This window comes from Diabrotica undecimpunctata, chromosome 3 (genome assembly GCF_040954645.1).
Source record: "Diabrotica undecimpunctata isolate CICGRU chromosome 3, icDiaUnde3, whole genome shotgun sequence".
Classification (NCBI taxonomy): Eukaryota; Metazoa; Arthropoda; class Insecta; order Coleoptera; family Chrysomelidae; genus Diabrotica; species Diabrotica undecimpunctata.
Window position 1 is genome coordinate 88,819,278 of NC_092805.1, and position 15,945 is coordinate 88,835,222.

At 32.9% G+C, this 15,945-nt stretch overlaps 1 protein-coding gene across 8 annotated transcripts in view; it reads left to right on the forward strand.

The window, feature by feature from the left end:
• The window catches only part of LOC140437027 (uncharacterized), a 559,923-nt gene that overhangs the window by 297,984 nt on the left and 245,994 nt on the right, over positions 1-15,945 (forward strand). For 2 of the 8 annotated variants that reach the window (XM_072526255.1, XM_072526256.1), the window contains exon 1: positions 3,748-4,256. The exons of the other annotated variants lie outside the window; for them this stretch is intronic. The gene's annotated coding sequence lies outside the window, so the exon portion shown is untranslated. Of the gene's footprint in view, positions 1-3,747; positions 4,257-15,945 lie in introns of those variants that run through there. 8 annotated transcript variants of the gene reach the window in all.

The following is a 15,945-nucleotide window of genomic DNA, read 5'->3' on the forward strand; positions in this document are numbered from 1 at the left end:
TAATTATTAAAATATAAATTCATAGAGATGTGACGTTTATAACGTTACACATTTATCCCAATCTAGATTTTATAGTTCTCCTTGAAACGTCTTAAAAGTATCTGTCATTGCTCTAAGAAACATCCACTCCCCTTTACCATCAATCACGTTTAGCGACCACCCCGTTGCCCGAAGGGTATAATATCAACAGCCTCTTGCGGTTGACTGCTACTGACGACAGACACACAGACACTTAGGAGTTTGGGCTCCGGCACCTCTGCAGAAATCCAAGTTTTATATGTTTCGAAAGCGATCAGAGGTGGTTTAGGGTGTGTCGAAAAGAAATATTGGCCAGGAGGAAAAACATCACTTAATGTTAACAATTTATTATGGAGTGTGTTGAGGAAATTTATAAAAACTTTTTGTACAATTTTACTCCACCTGATACAAATTTCTGTGTATGTTCTTATTAAAGTAAAGTATTAGAAAAATGTGGAATTAGTAGTTTAAATATCATATAGATTTTAAAGTAATTCCTTTTTTACTACTGTTTCAACTTCCAAAGCGAAAAAGTTTGTTCTTGTCCCGCAAATTGAAACATTCAAAACAATTAAATTCATTAAATCGTTTTTAGTATTTTTTATGGTAGGATATAAGCAAGTGATTATAATATTTGAGCATTTAATTAATCATGTTTTTGAGTATTAAAAAAAATTGTTTATTCAATAATAGTACTAAAAATCGTTGCTGATGTTAACGTATGTTAACAAAAAAACTATATTTTGTATATACAAAACTTTTCGGAAAAATATAAATCAAGGATTTAAAGAAAATGGTAAATAAAGTTCATTCAAATAATATTTTTAAAAACGTATTCCTTAATAGCTAATTAACTGCAATACAATTTAAATTAAATTTGAAGGTCCATATTCTTCAATGATACGCAATTTTCGATTCACGTATGGCATTATGTTCTGGGTGATATTCGAGATTTTTTTGAAATATTCGGCTTAATTATTCGTTTTTGGGTTCTCAACCATTATCGCAAACACTATATATTATAATATTCCTTTAAAATCTTCAATCGGACGAGCATGGTGTACATTTGGGGGATTTTCATCTTATTTTTGTGCTCAAATGGGAAGTTGTGGGTCTCTAACGACAAATTATTGTTGTTTTAGAGTATTGACTAGATGCAAACTCAGGACCAAATGTAATTTCATGGATAGCGTGATGTGAAATATGTAAATGGTGATATTTAACTTCTTTGCCATTACGTTAAATTTATGGACCAATCTTTGTACGTTGTCCTCATTTCCTGCTTTTAGTATGACTTCGTGTGCATAGCATAGTATCATAGTGTATATATTTCCCACCTTTGCCGCTCTTCACGGCTTTAATTATTTCATTCATTATGAGATTAAAGAGTAGAGAGGGCTTAAGAAGTTTCCCAGCTTTATATCTGTACCTGTGTGTATTTCATCTCTCAGTTGTCTATCTATTCTGGTTTGTATTTTGTTGTCCTTGTATATATCTTGGATTGTTTTAATGATATCTAATGGAATTTGTCTATTGTATAAAGGGTGACTAACGCCCTTCAACCTTACTCTGTCAAAGGCTTTTTTAAGTCAATCAAGCAAATTAACGCCGGTCGATTGTATTCTAGTGCCTCTTCCGTGATATCCATTCCTATAGTTTTTCGGTTCTTTTTGTCACCTTTTTTTAAACATCCCGATTATCACGCTTATTTTTCATTCTTTAGGTACCTTGTTTTACTGTAATATTTTGTTGATGAGCTGTTCTAATTAATCTGTCATCGCATGTTCCGCAATATTCCGCAATACTGTTCCGCAATATTCCGCAATGTTCCGAAATATTGTAATGGCCAATTTGCTATTCCGTGCATGCCTGCAGCTTTTCTGTGTGCTTCCTCCACTTTCACTGTGTCTGTTCTGGTTTGTTCATTATTGCCGGTTGGTCTTCTGAAATCAGTTTCTTCAAGTACCTAATCTATCCACTTGTTTGTCTCTACGCTTTTCTACAATTTCTCTCATTTCTTGTCTCTGTTCTCTTATAAATCTCCAAATTTCCTTTTGTAATCCGTAGAAGTCATATTCCAGTACTTGTTTTTTTTTGCTCTAACACGCTTATGTTGTCTCATTGGGAATTCTCTTATTGTTTTGATATGAATGTGGTGTCTTATTATTCATATATTTCAGATACCTATGACTTTTTTTTTGACTTCTGAAATCTTTGAAGAAGAAGTAACACCATCACTATTCCTCGAGAGATCCCGTTTGTAAATGGATAAGATACATTATAATTATCTTAAATAGCTCTTTTTTTATTTTTGTATTTCTCGTTTCTTCGTCGGTTCGATATCTTCTTGTTAATATCTAATAGGGTCTTATTTTCGACTGATGCTCTGCAAAGTTTCACCACCAATATTCTTCATTTCGACGGTACTTTCATTTCTTTCATTAATACTTTGGAAAGAAAGATATTAAGATTGATATTTGAACCCATTTGCGACAATGGTTTGTGGAGAATAAGGTTGAAATGACAAACCACGAGATATACCAATATTACAAAGAACCCTCTATAGCACATTATGCAAAATTACAAAGATTGCGCTGGGCAGGTCACCTTGTAAAAATGGATAATAACAGAACACCTAGTAGAACGCTTAGTGGAACTATGGAGGGACGTCGTCCAGTAGGAAGAGGTGGATAGACGAAGTGAGAACCGATGCGATATTGAGGGTAGATAACTGGAGGAGAGCAGCCAAGGAAATGGATGCTTGGAGGCGAATGCTGTGGGAAATCAGGGTCTGACTTGATCTGTAGCTCCATAAGAGATAGAGAGATAAATGGTTGCATTTCGATTCAATTAAAGTCTCTCATCATTATCCTACATGTGTTTCAACTTTTAAGTTTCATCAGGAAGACTTTGTGAGAGGACTGAATTGAATCGACGTGTACCATCCAGGTGACCATTATTAACAAAATAATGCACCAATAAATGCTAATATAGGTATATTATATTAAATAAATTTTTTTATATAATGACTTTATATTTTTTTATTTTATTATTATTTTTGTACTCTTTTTACACCTGGTTGACGTTTATTTACGTGACTATATGCGTATATTGAGTATACCTACTTTCTTTTCTTTTTTGACATTTACATCGGTGCTTCCATTTAGTCTTTCTTTTTGTATTATGAGTATCCCCTTTGATTACATTCTAAACACTTTTTTAAGTGGCTAGTTTCAATGGTTATATTTTTACTGATAAGACCGAAAACGTTCTGATGAAATTGCTTGCAATCCGTTTGAAAAGTTTCATTTTTATAGTTTCTTACTATATGAAAAAAAAACTGTTGAATCGCTTTAAATATTTAAATTTGTTCCAGTTTTGTATAGATCCCCAATTTTCTCCCAGAGTCGATATAAAAAATAATTGGAAATTAAATTCTCCATAAAAAAACACCCGCTTAATATCGATTATCCATAAATGACCGTAATAACTTCAGTGTAAGGTACTTTTAAATTTCATACCTCTCGCAGATTAAGATTAACTATCCTCAGCCTGATTTTTCACTACTCACACCGTTACTGGAGCGGAGACAAACGTTAAATTCTCTTCAGCAGTGCCAGTGCCATACCGTCAGTTGACGCGCATTCGAAATTTGAAAGGCAAACGGAGTTAAAATTGGATAAAAGTATTTACCTAACAGTCAACTATTTACAGTCCACCGGCTGATTTAGCGCTGTTCTCAGTAAGTAGATGAATTTCGGAGAGTAGAGTGAGGCATTTGAATCGAAATCGACACGACTCTCGTTTGCCGTTGCCGATAGAACACCGCGCCGGCGAATCATAGCCACCCGATTGCGATGGTGGTATACTGTACTGATGATGGTGCGCCTTGCCTTAGTTTGAATTTTCACTCGTTAATAAACCATTAGAGAGGTGGACGTTAGCTTCAGCGCTTTTTTAATGGGAAAAACTATCATTCATGCCCGTTATCTGCGGTGACAAGTGTTTTGGTGCTGCTACTTGATTTATTCGAATTTATATTTTCGAAATGCCAACAGGCGGCGCATTTTTCGGGCAAACAGTGATTCATAAGTGTTGTTTTGTATTTTAGTGTATGTGAAAAGGCTTTCTGTGATAAATTGTGGGTGATTTTGGCGTACTCGAGCTTTTGGGGGTTTCGCTCCTCCAACTTTTCAATGGATTAGCTGAAGTTTCCGCAATTAATTTTCACTTGATATGTAAGTTGACACGTTTGTATTATGCTTTAACTCAACTTCCAGTGGCACAAATATGTTTTATATAGTTACGTTGCTGTGCAGACCACAATAAAAGTACACGGCTTACAAATATTTAGTTAAACTATTTTGCGGGTTTCATTGTTTGGGACATTAAAACAAACTTTGACATGTTTAATGTTTCAAATAATTACAAGTAATATATCCAATGCGAGTTATTCCGTTGTAAAGCAGACTTTTGCAAATATGATTTTTCTTCTTCCACTTGTTGAAGTTCTGTCAAAAATTTTCACTAACATCGCATCGTTTATTTCTTAACATGACATGTAAACTGTCAATAATACTTCTGCCATATTTTAGTTCTTTTTAGAGGAGTTTTTACTACTAATATTGACATTTTCCTAAAATAAGTTACTATTAATTTTCTTTTGTTTTCAGCCTTTTTTTAAAAGTACATCATTATTTTGTTTGACAATGAAAATAGAAATTCGTACATACGTACAAAACAATAATTTTTTGTTTTTTTTTTATAATGGTGCTTAGAATGTCACAATACATTTCTATATCTTAGTCTTTTCTAAATCTTATAAATATCTCCGGTGTGTCCATTCTGATGTCTGGCCGCAGTCATCAGAACTTTCATTGTATCGAACAGGTGAAACTGACCTCATAACGGAAATTATTTTTGGCCTTAATGCAGAAATATGAAAAAAGTCCAAATGTAATGTTTTTCGTTGTGGAATTTATTGGCATTGTTGATAAACCAAGAAAAGTATACAACATTTAAAGAAAGTCGGATAGCGGAGCTACAGAAAATGCTGATTACTGTCTTAATCATACGATTAAGCCTTTTAGGCCTTGGAAATCACATAGCAATAGGCCTTGGTTTCACGTTTTCAATTTTTATTCCATTTCTGTAGTATACATTGTTGTCACATCACATTTATTAAATTTTTTTTGAATTAAAGTTACACACTTGATCTTGGTACTAGTATAGTAAAAAGGTACGATGTCTACGGATATGTAATTTACATCAATGAATTCTGCTTCACTTACTAATGATTGTACAATAATTTTTATTATATTATGGAACACGTTGTTTTATGTAATTGTTATTAAAAATATTCTTATTAGTCTTATTTTTAAAGACCACCGCTATTATCCACAAACGTACATCCACCATTATATAGGTACCATGAAACAACAAAAAATGACACTAATGACAACCGTAAGTAAGGTAATTCTAACCAGTGTTATACAATAGTATAGTGCAATAGTTATAGTCGGTTCGCTATTCCCAGTCCGAACTGTCTAGTGAATTTAGTAATTATTTTTTTCCGAAGTTAGTTACTTTTTGACAGACTAAAAGTGGCTGGAAATTACTATAGAACCAAGCATACATACTCATAGCCAATATTTATAGTAAACAAACGTAAATAAAATAGAACTTTATTAATTACCGACTAACTGGATAAACTTTAAATTCTGGATTAAACTTGATTAAACTTTATTCGTTTATTGAAACTATTCTTAAGAAACTCAAGCTAAATGTTACCAAAAACTTTAAGTTGGTTGCCTACATTTAACGCAACTCAACGATATAATTTATATTAGCCCAACTTTTTTATAAAATATATTTTTTATATACCTATAATAGAAATTTACTTTCTTCATAAATGGGATACATTTTCAAGCGAATTTGATTTTTGACGCTTTGTCAGTCGTTAATTTCCTTTTGCGACTTTTATTCTTTATCCCTCCGTTCATCGGGTGACCATTCTGAAACACTTTCGGTCGGGTGTGGTCTGTAAGGACCAAAATGAAATACCGCCTCCCGAGCAACAGCATACATTTTATTGCTAATTTCGCATCAACGTGTTTATTACAGAAACAATTCAAAAATTGTTTTAAGTTGTATTAGGTAAATTTTAAAAATGTTTACAATTTCAACGCATATTATTTCAAATTTGTGAACAGCGACTAAATAATGAAAAAAACATTTAAAACTTTAATTAGAAACAAAGTACTACAAAAACATATATAAACTAAAAAATTTAATTGTGGATACAAACTACAGTGGTCAAACTTTGGTGGTCAAATTTTCTAAGCAATCTTTGCAGCATGCCATTGTGTGGTCCATACATAGCCAGGATTTGCAAATTTTGCAAAAAAAAGCGAGTTTTGCGTCTTTTGTCATACCTAGGTTTTTTTGGAATAATCTTCGCGTTTTGGAAAATTCTTCATCTGAGTTGTTGCCTTTGTAAATTACAAATGCATTAATTGCTGCGAGATTAAGGAGATTATAAACTAATACCATTGGCCAACGTTTCGTATTTCTGGAAATGATGTGATCATTCTGTCTACAACATCTACTCCACTCTTTGTGGAATTATAAACAGTAATTATTTCTGGTTTTTTCTGATCACCAGTATCTTCATCAATCCGATCATCTCTGTGCACAGTGCAAACAGCAATCACATTTTTTCCTTTCTTCGGTATATATGATACGGCAGTCATATCGTTGCTAAATGCAAAAACTGAAGAATATACCTGCCTATTTTTAATTTGCGTTATTTCTGGCCAAGTGAAACAAGATTGCAAGAAAAATACAACTAAGAAGCAGTGCAAATATTGTTACACATTTGATCGGGTGGGGTCTGTCAGGGCAAACGGCCATGCAGCAGCTATTTAGAAATTTCACAAACAGTTTTGTATAAAAAAAAACGAATGGTATTTAGTTTCTAGAAAGGTGCTGAAAAGGTAGAAATTTAAAAAGATAAAATGAGAGAATTATCCAAAATTTTTATTTTGTCGTAGACTCACAGACCACACCCGATGAACGGAGCTTTAATGTGAGGGTTGTATTAGGCTCATCTTTATATTTCCGCACACTTTTTCCTGAGACTTTCAGACATTTGGATGTTAACTGAAATGTTTTTGTTATTAAGAATATTTTTAACATTTACATAATTTGATAAATACATTTTATTGCTCAACTTATCTCAACAGGGTTTTCATACAGCAAATAATTTAAAAAAACATGTTAGACATTTTGAATTAATCTTATAGAACTAACTAATTAACTAAATAAAACTAACAAAAAAGTAAACAAAAATATTAAAACAATAAAGCTATAATAAATAAAATAAACAATGCGAATAATTCAAATATTTACTACAATGTGTTAAATTGTAATACCTCAAATATTATATTTTAATTATAAAGGGAAAATTTTATGGGTTTAGTATACACTTCCACTATTTAGAATAATTCTTCTTTTTTCAAAGGAAGAAGTCTGCAATAGTAGTATATTTGAGCTGTTAATACTTAGAAGTAGGAATTTTTGTATTGTAGGTTTCCGACTATAAATCTGTCAAAATATGCCCGAGCTAAGCGAATGGACCTTATACAAAATATGTTTCCTTATGAAAAAAGAAAATTAACAGATTTTTAATTAAATATTTTAACATTTTATTCTTGAAAAAAAAAACTGCTTTTAACAAAAAATTACTGGTTTGATAGCAGGTTTAGCTTAGTTTCGGTTAGTTTATGGTCTAACTTCTTTAAGTGTGAATGTGTATTTTGGGTTTGTACGCCTGTATGCGTGTGCATATATGTGACATTTTTAATAAAAAAAATCTACGAACTTTAACGTACTCGCAGCCCCTACTCATTTGATCCACGGGTGTTTATTTGGTTATACCTTATTCACACTTGTCCTATGTACTGATAAGACGTTCCCTATGACTATAAGACTTTCATGCATAGTTCGGCTTCTGGATACAGTTCCGTATACATGGAAGGATTGATAGAAAACTATTTTATAGTATGTAAAATGATCAACTATCCACACTTCCATGTATACAGAGAGATACCCAGCCGCCGAAGTATGTCCCGGACCTAAATAGTAACGATCGAAAAACTGTCGTTGTTTTATCGAAGTTCATTCAGAATTTATCAGATCTCTTCAAGCGAAGATTTCACTTACAAGTAACCAGTATATCGTTCTTGTTGCCACGCTGGTTATAAAACCATAGTTGGGATTTGTAAGGAGGTTTGCAGGGTCTAAATTTCGTACTAATTTATTTATGCAATCAACGTAAACGCTTCATGCTCTGAGCGACTATTTCCTGTTTAATTTTTCGTTGTTTCCTATGAACTTTCCTGTAGATATGTTTTATGCAATGCATCAAAGTAGCAACTGTTTTCTACAGAATTATATATACAACAAAAACGGCGCACTTCCTTTTAAGGATATTAATTTTTTATTCAAAATTATTTTTATAGCTTATAATATACATTATTATGTATATAGTTAAGTACAATTTTAATATTTAAAGTTACACTTTCGGGCTTTCAGAACACAAAATTGTCTCTATACCTAGCAGAAGAGGATCTATATCTAGCAACATGTTTAACGTTGTGGTCGAATATGTTTTGTGTAAGTAGCTAGGTTAAGTTATTGCTGAGAATTGTAGTACGAGGGTAAATTAGTTCCGGGCCTAACCATGAGATGGCGACTCTAATGAATTATCCACATGGCATTTCGTTAGTGCCAACCTTCAAAAACATACTGTCAAAATTTGATGTCATTCGTATTATTAATTACCGATTATTAAAGTTATCAAAGGGTAGAGTAGTCACTATTATATTATACGAATATTTGAGTATGAGAAAGCTGTTTTCCAAATGGGTGATGCGTTTTCTCACACCGAAGTAAAACAACAACGAATTGATGAGTCTCAGCGCTGTTTAATTGGAATTAGTCGGAGTTTTTGCATTGGTATGTCACAATGGATGAAACATGGATCCATTACTTCACTCTGGAATTCAAATCCGTCACAGTTTCGTTTTAACCGAAAAATGAACATAGGACAATGGCAAAAAAATGTAACAGAAATGACGTAAATAAGGAAACTAGAGTAGAAAATCCAGAATTACTTACGAATGACGGACTGACTGCATTTTTCTATAGGAGTTAAGGAAAGGATCTTTATTAAAATAAATATAAGGTTAGAACATGCCTTGCTATTTAGTCCCTGTTAAGGATTTTGTAATCAATCGTCTTCAGGGATTGCGGTTGATGTGTTTTGTTAAGTACAAAAGCCCGTTTTAGAGTGTTATGGATTTAGTGGAGGGAGGGCTGCTTGAGATGACATTCTGAATCGGAGGAGAGAGAAGCTAACTGTTTTGCAGATGCGAAAGCATTGCTTTTCTATATTGAGGTGAAAAACATATTACAAAATCTTTGTTAGTAAGGGATTTTTGTATTATTAGATGCCGACACTAAGAATATATCTACACTTCATTCAGTATTGGGAGAGAGTTATTAACTCCAAATATGTATGCGAAAAAATTTATATTTAGATTCTATTTAGATTTACATTGCAATTGGACCTACATTTTCTGTATTCGCTTTACTCACAATGTAACAAGTCCGAATGCGATAGAAATGGGTTTCTATATTTTCTCTTATTGGCAGGCATAGGTTTGTCTTCAAGTGAGGTGACTGATTAGCGATATATTTTTAAAGTATACATCAAATAAAAAAAATTAATAGCCAGTGTATTACCCCCTCTTATTTGGCACATATTTTTTCACTGTTTGTAGGCTATTTCACAGAAATTCTGACCTTTATTTATACGAAATACTTTAATTTCGGAATTTTTGTCCTGAAATAGGTAATCAGTTTATTATTTAGTTTTGCAGTTATATGTAGTATAATTGTACGCGTATAAACAGGTACTTTAAAGGAATGCCCATACATGATTTTTTAGTTACTTTTTCACAATACCAAATACATTTTAGAAAAACGGAGATATTAATCCTATTCACTTATACCTACCTTAAAATAAGGGAATATTAAGGAATAAGTAGAATTGACGTGAGATGAATGCAGAAGTTAAATTGGAAAATGGAAAAGAGCGACTGGGGTTTGTGACAGAAAAAGTTTATATTAAACTGAAGAATAAATTCTTTAAAACCAGACCAGGACACAAAACTGAAGAATAAATTCTTTAAGATCAGGCCAAGACACATACTTTTTTATCGCAAAAAAGATAGTGGGATCGTACGAGGTTTAGTGACACTGTGAGGGTGAGAAAATTTATCAATGTTTTAATATTATATTTGCTTTGTGTATATTTAATTGTGATTTACATTATTGATCTCTTGGCCTGTCCTGTCTTGCCAAAGTTTGCTGATTTGTTCAGGATGGGACTCTGGTAGGATCAATGGGTAATTAGACCATCGATCAAAAGCAGGAATATTAAAAATGAAGATTTCTCTCGTATAGCCGTTTTGTATGAAACCTCAAATGACTCAAAATTGTGAAATTTGAAGACAAAGATTGGAACTCCTGTAAATTAATTCATTTTAAGTCCTCAGTTTCTAATTATGGACTCATAAATCAGTATCATTCGTAATGTGTAGTTTTAAAATATAAAATGAGACGTTAACATCGTAACCCTGGAAGTATATCTTGTTAAAAATCTTATTCACGATCGTATTATTATTCTCAGTAGTTACACACATACTAACACAATACTATTGATAGTTTTATGATCTTATTGACATAGGAGTGTGTAATGAATTTATTTTATTGTTAATTATAATATTTCGTATTGTCCTCGAATGCAACAGTATCTTTAATATAACTTAACTTCAGTCTCCGACAATGTTTTGAATAACATTTTCCGTATATGTATCATGCACACTCAAAGCTGCTTATTAGAAACTAGATCTTCGGCATTTGCTATAGCTTTAATATGTTACACAAGGGGACTTTGTATCTACGAACCGGTACATCCTGGTGTACGATGAAAATCCATACTGCTGAGTCGCAAAGTCATTTATACAGGTTGCTTGTAAGGTCACTAGTGGTATGTTATATTTGCGCATTAAATTGATATTTTTAGGGGACAGTTATTAAAGATTGTCACATATTGATAGTAAGCCCTTTATTTCTTGGTTATTAGTTTGTATTTAATTATACTCAGGTGCACAAAACTATGTTCACGCTTAAAAAATGAAGTCGTATAGGATTATTCTAAAATAAAAAAAAAATAGCAGACTATTTTCAACAAAAAAAACGGTTATAAGAGAATAGAAGCTAATCTGATTTGTTAATTAATATCTAGTGTCTTTACAACACTTGTTCCAATTCGTCCCGTCTTGCCTAAAGTGTCCCTTCGATTTATGATCGGATTGAGATCGAGATTAAAATGTTTTAAATCACTCATGCATATTTAAGTCGAAAGACACACAGATGTCGATACTGCCAATGATCAGGACGTCCAACAACAGTGTCCTCGCGGTAAACGAACATACTTAAAAAGGGTAACACACGTGTAAATCGTGTAACAATGGCACAATTCGCTGCCTTGTTATTTTTTGCCTCCACAGAAATAATGCGCTTAAAACAAGCCAAACAATCAGTCTCGCAATAAACGTGTGTAAGACAGGAGCTTTAATGACGATTAAATAATTCTGAAGTGAACAACGTATGACATACATCCATGGAACTTTATAGTTAAAACATACTGAACGTATGCGATATGAATATCGGCCGCAACGTGTTTAAAGAATTAACTATTTTTTACAAGTCATCTGTTCTACACAGGTTGTTGTGGAACTAATTCACTTATTGTACATTTTCCATTAACTACTAAACAAGTCCTCGAGGCTTCAGAGCAGACTTGTTATATATAGACTCTCCGCCAACACCCGATGGACTCTCTGTTTACGGCAGCTGCCTACTGTGTTGAAATTTGATCTGCAGGATCTAATTGGGACTGAGACAGAGTTCGTGACCGGGCTCGCCCTCTGCTCGTTCCCACTACATTTTATTGGTGGACTCTAAGAGTCAACTCTTTTCAGAGCGCTCTTCTGGGCACCTCTTTTTGTCTCGTGTTCTCTCTTTCCGATGAGTTAAAGAGAAATGCTGTCAGGCACGGCATGGGCGCTCAGCCTAGTCTCGGGGTAATCTATCTAATCAGAATTTGCCAGTTTTCTGGGAAATTGTTTAAGGAAAACTTGCCTAAACGATGCCATGCATCTTCTGGGTACGATGGTGTTACACCTCGGGATGAGGAAGTGCAGCAGTCGCGGAACAAATTTCACCGTATTATGAGTCATTTGTGTTGTAGCTGTATACTGATATTTGTGTTTTTCGCGTGTGTATGATTGTATGTGTGTTTGCGTGATAGTAGGTGTAAGTTTGTATATGTTTGAGTCATGTCAACCAATATGCAGTTAATAAGTTTATTTGGTTATATCTTATTCACAACTATTCTATGGTTGTATACACATATAGGTCATTCCATAGTATCTATTGTAACGAGCGATGTCGGAGATCAGAACTTTCTCATCCAGTTTGTACTTCTCGTGTAGTACTGGCGAACACAAACTCGGCATAGTCTCGGATACGCACGGAAATTTTAATAATAAATCATTATTTATTTTTTAAACTTTTAAACTAAACTATTAATGTTTTAAACTAAAAGCACGGAATATTGTGTTTTTGATGATATCATATTCACTTTCTTTAATGAACTAGGTTTGATGCATATTTTCTATACGAAAATAGTTTCGGCGTTTCACATCTACCAGGCGTCCCGCAAGGGCACATTTTTTTTATTCGTTACGATGATTCATATATGAGTAATGTTAATAAATAGTTTTAATGAGTGTCATACTTGATGACTACTAGGTAGACCATTGTGGTAAATATCATATTAGTATCAATAAAAGGCGAAAAACAAGATGTACTGAAAGTGAATTAATGAGATCTAGTTTTCTTTCATTACCATTTCACTGTTTAAACATTTCTATTACGATCGTTACGAAACTTTATATTTTGCTGCTGGTGAATTCTTCTCCAAAATACACCATAAAAAAGAATGAAATGTTAACAAACTACTAAATATACCTTCTTTAAACTTATTTATTGGCAGATTACTAAAGAAAAATACCCGATTTTTTTTCTTTTTCTCCTTAAAAACAACCAAGGCTAAAGAATATTGTTTTCACCGAGCTACACAACTCAGGGAGATCGTTAATTTCAATTTGTTCGATAATTTATAAGCTTTCCCAACGAGATGAAGTGAGATAAATTTATGAACGAGTCTTGAACAAAAAGTAAAGGGGAAAATTACCAACAAATCGGGAGCCACTCCAGTCCGTCTAAGAGATCTTAATCGTTTAATTAGATTTGATTTTGGCGTTATATCCATTAAGTAATCTAAAATAATTATTTGGAGAGCACCGACTGACGATTGTTTTTGTAGAGTCTGCAAGCAGAGAGGGGTGGAGTTGTATTACACTTGTTCAAACAGAAGCACTGAATAAATCCCCTTCTATATTGTTCTTTATGTGCCGAAGGTCAGCAAGATGATCGGCCGGAATTGTGAATTACCAAAGGACAATGTGGAATAAATATATAGGGCTGTTTTTGTTCCTTGGGTATTATTGCGCGTAAATAATTTATTTTCTCGAAGGTTCTACACTTGTTATTTTGAGATAAATAATAGTGTGAAACTGAGGATGTGTTATCGATTTGTTCTTTAACATACTTTTGAGCAGAATTTGTAAGGGTAGGATTTTTTCCTTCGATTTAAGATTTGATTTAGATTACTCATATTTTTTATTGTTAACTCCACTGTTCTGATGAAATAATTTTTTCGGATTATTTCTAGTAGGCTTTTTAATTGTTTCAGTTGTTTGAAAAAAAAAATTAAAAATTGTGATTTTATTCCAAGAAACAATAAGAACAAACAGTCTTTTCTTTTATGTATAACACTAATTACTAATTCCAAACAATTTATACAGATACTGCCTATGTGCTCTGGACATGTTTCGTATATTTTTTACATGTTTATTTTTTGTATTGGTTACTTATTAAGAAATGTCTTGGGTATTTCCTGGTCTAATTGTTGTCTAATTATATCTTGGAGTTCAATTTTCCTAGTATTTTGATCTCTTCTTTGTCAGATTGACAGTTTAGCATAATGTGAGTACTAGCGGTAGTTATATTTAGCAATCCAGCACTTTACAAAAAACTACCTTGTTCAGCGCCTCGTTCATCATTTACTAGAATAACTAGCGCGCAATTGATCTAATGCATTCACGCTGGCCTGAATCATATTGTAATTGTAGATTATTTCTGGCTTAGACGCATCATGCGTTGTTGGTTTTCATGCACTGTTGAAGTTAGTGTAAGTCCAATTTTTTTGACACATTCAGCAAATTGCCAATTTATTATTATTACCAGGCAATGATGATTCTACTTGTCGATTCTCTTTCGATTTGAATTCAACTGGTTATACTTGTGACTGATTGATTCCCATAATTCGAAGAAGATTCAGTGCATAATCTTTCAGTTTTTCACGCAATTCAGTCGAAAAAAAACCAGTGGTCTGTCTTAATATTGCAATTTGTTTTCTATATGGGGAAGACAAGTGTAAAACCATAGCTAAAGTCCTTTTACCCTATGACGGCCGATATGCAATTAAGATATGATCAGTTGGCCTCAAACAGTGGGGCGTTAATATTTAATTCCGATCGCTTGAAAAGTAAAAATATTTAATTTCCTGTATATTATGTTCAGTAATAATATTGGATTTTACTGTATCAAAGGCAAATAAAATGAATATAATATGTATATACAGGGCGTGTTAAAAGAAGTGGTACGGAATATTTCGAATACTCGAAATTATTTGTCGACATCAAATGATCATCAAGGTCTCTATAAGTCTCTATTTTGCGTAGAGTGAAAATTATACGAATGGTTTTGCATGCAGTAAAATTGGAAAATACTTGCCAATTTGCTGGTATGTCCAAATTTGAATAAAATACATCCAAGACTTTACTTTCTGTAGACACTGTATTAAATATAACCTTGAAACAAATTGGCACTAAATCACTTTCGAGTTTTCAACAAAACAAAAGGGTTAAACACGTGTAGTCCAGTAATTAATACCAAAGCTATTGAGAGTATGCAGTCCAGTAATTAGCCCGAAGGTACTTTATCGTTTAACTAAAACACACCACAAAGTCCGAATTGAATTCCCGAAACATTTTTTTGTTAGTTCTTTTTAGAGTCCTGAGTCACCTGTATTCTTTTTGGACGAAAAAATTAAACTAGCGTCAGGAATAAAACCCTCATAATTTCCAGCATGAAGTATAATGTAGCGTTTACTATTACCGTAACGGCTAAAAGAATAACATTTCGTGGTGCCATCTTCCCAGGATGATTTTGACATATTTCCTTTAGCGAAAATCCAAGTTTCATCTAAAAATACAACTTGCCTCGGACTATCAGACGTTTTATTGTTCATCTGTTTTCTTAAAAAATGCCACCGTTTTGAAACAACATTAGAGAGTTCACAGAATACTTGTCTATTATTTGTATTTTTATATCGAAAACCTAAATGTTTCAGCACTCTCCACAAACTTGTTCAACTAGTATCACACAATTCCTTGTCTTTTATTTTTTGTAACAGCACTAATTGTTACATGTTCTTTGGCTTTATACATATTATAAATATATAATATTTTTAATTGCAAGTTTAATTAACTGGTGCAAATCTAAAGTTTTTGGATGTCGACGATTTCTCTTGCTTACTTTATTTATATCATCCTCATTCATGTTATTAATTCTTCGGAATGTCCTCTCTGAGAGACCATAACAGTT